Source organism: Haemaphysalis longicornis, unplaced genomic scaffold (genome assembly GCF_048455015.1).
Source record: "Haemaphysalis longicornis isolate Haplotype H1 unplaced genomic scaffold, Haemaphysalis longicornis Haplotype H1 scaffold_16, whole genome shotgun sequence".
Lineage (NCBI taxonomy): Eukaryota > Metazoa > Arthropoda > Arachnida > Ixodida > Ixodidae > Haemaphysalis > Haemaphysalis longicornis.
The window spans coordinates 18,599,230-18,605,206 of NW_027526266.1; positions in this window are offsets into that span (position 1 = coordinate 18,599,230).

Consider the following 5,977-nt stretch of genomic DNA (forward strand, 5'->3'; position numbering starts at 1 on the left):
TTCCGAGAAGGTTGGAAGTGAAGGTGCAAACAAGCCCATCGTCTGCTAGGCTGTTCCGTCCTTAGAGCATCATACTCTAAATCGAAGCTCGCGAACGCTAGTTAAAAAATGTGCCGACTGTACGTCATCAACCAAAAATGACATGCTGGTGAAAATACCCTTAAAACACAGGTATTCAACGGTTCTACTTAACAGAAAGAGGGCATTTCATGATCTCACCCAGCTCCGAATGAGGCCTCTTGAGTATTCGTGGTGACGGTATTGGCGACACATCTGACCCCGAGCCCCCAAACATAAGTTGTAACCTACCGTGAGAATCTGTTTATGCGTGGAGGCTAAGAAACCTCCAACGGTGCCGGTTGGAGCCACGGTCAAACTTCAGCCGATGGGCTCCCTGCCCGTTTAACAGGCAGGGAGCTTAGGGACCTCCAGCTATCAGGGTAAACTGCCCAACAAAGTGCCCCACCCGTGTTTATACTATGGGATATGGTATTCTCTATACCCCCTCCGAAATGGACCACTCCCTGAAAAGGGGCCGCGCCGAAGTTTCCTTTCCACCCCTTCCTAACTTGAATCGTTCTAAACCGAACAACTCTACCATTGCTTCTTGGTGATAGAATCAATCAACCCGTCAAAACCTCTTGCTTCACATCGGTGGTTCTTGTTTCCAGGTTTCTTGGAGGTGTCATCGCAGAATTATATAGAGCCCAGAAACATCGAACCGCTGAAATCCTTGTCGAGGTCAGTCGCCAGGATCAGGCTGGTAAACTTGCCCAAACCCACATCGCCGACCAGGCCATCCGAGTCACGCCCCACCGCAGACTAAACAGCTCCCAGGGCGTGATCTCCGGTCTTGATCTACTGGGCAAAACTGAAGCCAAGCTGCTGGAGTGCCTTTGTGGTTCGTGCGTAAAAGGGGTCAGACGCATATTATACGTAGAGATGACAAAAAATACCCACAAAGCACTTCACTTTAACTTTTGACAGAATAAAGTGAAGTGCTTTAACCTTTGAGAGATCGTACGGGTCCTGCCCGGACGCATCAGCACAGACGTGCGGTCTCTCCTGCTTCGCCTGCGGCTTAATATCTGCAACGTAGGAGCCCGCCTGCACCACCAGGGACGCCGAGAATCCCCCACCTGCGCCGACTGCCAGAACCAGACACGCTGGAGCACTTACTGTGCTCTTGCCACCAAGATGACACCGCGAGGGAGGAACTCCGGGCCACCCTCCAGCGACACGGGGAACCAAGCCACAATCTGGAAGACTTCCTGTTCCCAACGGGTCCGGACGCCTTCCGACCGGAGGCCTTCCAGCACCTCCTCAACTTCCTGGTTGTACAAGACTAGTGCAACGCTTGTAGCCTCCGAGCCTTGGACGAGACGAACGCTACATAGAGTATACCCTACTCACCTCCTTCTTCCCTCTCATTCTGTCTTCCTATCTTTTGAACCCCCTTTCCCTTCCCTGGACTTGGTTGTATGAGGGTGAACTCATTGATGAACTCAGCAATATCCCCACTTTTCTCTTCCCTGCTTCCTAATAAATCACCACCACTTTGACAGATGGTACCTCCCCGAATTTATAGACGCAGGTTTCATCCGATGCCCAGTCCGGAATTACAGGGCACAAAGGTACACGCTTCGCTTTAAAGTATCACACCCAGATATTTAAACGAACACAACCGCTCCCGAATGCCCCCCCTCTTACAAATAATGCACCTGATGGGCCCCATGATAGACAGGATGAATAAAATTAAATCGACATGTTCTTATGCAGCGTAAGCTACACTGGCCGAGATTAAGAAGTTCCGCGTTGTCCTTGAAGGGCCGTGGTGCGCAAGCGCGGGGAGCATTAGATTGGAAATCATTAAATTAGATTGTGTCAAATCGGATTGGAAATCCAATCGGAGTACGAGTGTGTAGAGAATTGTGTTTGCACATTCGCCAGTCTGCGAATTCCAGAGGAGGGGCGGCATAGCCCCGGCACACGCACTGGCGCTGGCGGGTGCCAAGCTGTGCGCCTCCGTTGCGCAATAGCCAATTCTGACGCTGCGACGGTGCCGCTTGATAGCCGTTTCGCGTGGCTGCTGGAGAGCCGTACTCGCATACGCGAGAAGCAGTGACTGGACTGGACAGGAGCGGACTTGACTGGATTGGATTGGATTGGATTGGATTAGACTTGACTGGACTCGACTGGACTCGACTGGACTGGACTGGACTGGACTGGACTGGACTGGACTGGACAGGACTTGACTTGACTTGACTTGACTGAACTGAACTGGATTGGATTGGATTGGAAATCGTTTTAGCAACAGTCAGCATGATAGTCAGCTAATCCTAGACAACCAGGAAACCTAGGAATAACCAGCTGAACCTTAGCTCCCACTACCTATATCCTGGCATAGCCGAGCTAATCCACTGGTATTTTAGTAAGGCGCTTCAGTTTACGTAAAGACCACCTCTACAAGGAGGTTACGCGCCCTGACGGACACAGAATTAGGGGGCAATTATTGATGTCAGTGGGCTAATCAACTAAAATCGAATAATAATTTTTCATTGGCTGCAGTAAGCAGGCATGTTTGTATTATAAAGTTAGATGTAATCTTTCCTCTCAGCTGTTTTGTTGGGCAGAATGCTTGCGCATCCGTACTCTGAAATGTCAAACTGCGAAGTTTAATTGCCGTTTGTATGATGACGAATGCTAGATACTGAAGACCAGCGCAAAGTTCCCCCATTTTGTTTTGTGCTTCGATAGCGGTTCCGAGTAGTGCAGATTGCGATAACGACAGCCAAGACTTAAAAGGTGGCAGTTATCACTTTGTCCTATGCCTCCACCCCGCTGTCAAACTAAGTACAGTACACAGCAGGCACGTTGCAAGAGGGAGGAGCATTGCGCCGGTCTTCACTGTCTTGCATGTGGGACGATTGGAACGTCAATGTTACTTCACAGCTCCCTATGTCGGAGCACGGATGTGCTAGAAGTACTCTGCCAAATGAAACAACATAGAAACACAATCGTGTCCAACTTGATATTACAAAAATGCCTGCGTACTTCAGCCACTAAAAAGTTAGTTATTCAATATTAGATAATTAAGCCACCGACAGCAATAGTTACCACGCAATTCGGTGTCCCCTTGGGCGCACAACCTCAGCGTAGAGGTTGTTGTCACTTACATATGACCGCCTAATTAAACAAAATTACACCATCTTCCCGTGGGGAACCCTGATCAGGATGCGAAGAATCGTGCAGGTTCCGTGTGGTTCCATTGTGTTGCCATTATGTTGAGTGATCTGGTTTTTACTAGCGCCAGAGGGATTTCCGCGTCCGGGTCTACACCGGTGGCGAAGGCACGCAAGTGCTGTTGTGTTACGGTGCGTAGGCGGTAGTTCTCGAGGCGCCGAAACTCGTCCATCATGTTCTTGTCTGAGAGCAATGCACACGCCCTCCTCTTCGCAGCTTTGTCTTCTCGTTCTTCTTTTTTTTCGGCGGTTCCCCTACGGGAAGATGATGATGGGGGTTGAACGCGAACCTATCTCGTGATGGATTCTTTGGTTGGCCAATCCCTAGGGGCATCTTGCCGCAATCAGCATCAGAGGCGCTGCGGACGGGGCTGGTTGAGCTGCAAGGCGCGTGGCGCTTCCCGCCACAGCTTTCCCACGGGAAATTCAGCATCCCCCTCTAAAGTTTTCAGTTCGTCGTTTCCGTTGACGTTCAGCTTCGCGTGCCTTCGTTGTATCAGTAGCTTCTTGACGTAGTTTGAATGCGTCAAGGATATAAGGCGCGTTCGTAGCACTTGCCCCAGTCCCGGGTTGGTAGCGTAGTGGGAAGAGCACCGCGTACCTCCCATTGCGGCCAGAGAATCGTGGGATTGAAACCAGGCGCCGCTATTTCTTTTTTTATAGTGTAGTCTCGCGGAGCTGTGGGTGAAAGGAGGAGAGCTGTGCATGCGCAGTGAGCGTGTGGACGGCGCCGCCATCAACGGCGCAGGACAAGGCGAGCCTAAGAAATGCTCCGCATTTAAAAAAGCCTGCCGACCTAACTTCGATCACTCTGTATATGGCACATCGCGGACTGTCTGGCTTTCTGCCCTAGAGCCTCCCTATTCACATTGACGCAACTCATGAGGATCACACATCGAGATCGCAATATTAGAGTTTTACTTCAGAAAAACACAATGTTCGTGTCATCGAAACCTGAATTCGAGGCTCCGAAAAGTTTTGAGGTGTTTCTCAGTTTGTCTGACCTCTGATATCGGTAGTTTGTGCGCAGCTGCTGAACTACGCGCCTTCTATAACTAGTTTTTACAAGGGTCAGCAGTGCTCTTTTTCTGTTGATTTATTAATAAATGTCAAGCGCAACCTCATAAATCCCGGGTTGCCATGGTTTGCCGTTCAAAATCCGTAGATGGCATTTACGGTATAAAATCTGTTTTATAAAAAACTGCTCTTCTCGCAGTTCTCCTCATGCAAAAACTGTTTACTTTCAGGGGTAACTAACTTGATATTTTTAGAGGCAGCCTTAAGAACCATATAAGTAGGTTCTGAGTTGTATATTTACGCTATTGCTGTATTACTGCTAAAAATGCTCCTTTAAGACGTATGGGATCAGTTGATAATTATTCAGAACGTAATTTCCTCACGTTTCAGGTTATATTTCGCCAGAATATTGAATGCGCCTGACGCATCTCAAACGCACATGAACCCGCAAGTACAAAGTTCTCAAATCATCATTATCCTTATAGCCCACCAGGTCCACTGGAGGACGAAGGCCTCTCCCATTTACTTCCGAACGTTACTGTTATGCTCTGCCTGAATCCATTCTTCGCCTGTGAATTTTCTTTGGCTTTGCCTTTTTCGAGACCCATCTACTGGTATTCGCTGTGTCACCGTGGTGGTCTATTGGCTTTCAATTCGTGTGAGAACAGGGCCAGACCAAGTCATTTTCTTTTTCTTCATTTAAAATATGATATTCTCTGCTCGATTTCTGTGACCCAGGAAGGACAAAAATCAAATCAAGTCAAAATCACTTTATTTCCAAGAACTTCACCACGTTTATGTGGTCTGGCAACTCTGGCCAGACCGGTCGGTATAAAAAGGAGCACGCACCAATAAACAACAGTCTTGCCGTGTCACCCACCCGTGGTCTGTCGTCAATCGAAACATGGTGTCAGAAGTGGCTCGCCGCAGATAAGCGGGGCGTGCGCAGTGTGCTCGTCGTCCAGTTTCGCGAGGGCAAAGACAAGATGGAAACGCTTCCGCCCCCCGACCGACTAGTCCTCTCAGATAACGCAGCCGAAAATTGGAAGAAGTTCAAGCAGCGCATGCAACTCTACTTCAAGGCGACGGGCAAGGACAGCAAGACGAGTGCGGAAAAAGCTCCTGTATTCCTGCACGTCGCCGGCCAGGAGGCCATTGACGTGTACAACACATTCCAGCTCGCCCCAGCGGAACAAGAGGACTACGACGTCATCGTTGGAAAATTCGAAGAGTACTGCATGCCTCAGCGTAATGAAACTTACGAAAGGTATGTGTTCCGCTCCCGCCTGCAGCAGCAAGATGAAACATTTGAACAATTCCTGAGGGACGTGCAGATAGCGGCGCAGACGTGCAACTTTGGAGACCTGAGAGATTCAATGGTGCGTGACCAAGTCGTTTGTGGGACGAAAGATAAGAAGCTCAGATCCCGCCTCCTAAAGGAAAAAGATTTGAGCCTCTCCAAAGCCGTCGACTTTTGCAAAGCAGCTGAGCTTGCAGCCAATCAAAACCAAGTTTGGGATAACGAACAAACAGCGAAGGCCTGCGTCGTAGAGAAACGCGCTCGAGACGAAGCTCGGAAAACGTCCCCCAAACGATGCAGCTATTGCAACAGGTTCCACCCGCCCAGGAAGTGCCCTGCATGGAAAAAGCCGTGCACAAGCTGCGGTAAGCAGAACCATTTTGCCGTTTGCTGCAGAGCGAAAAAGGTGAATGAAGTA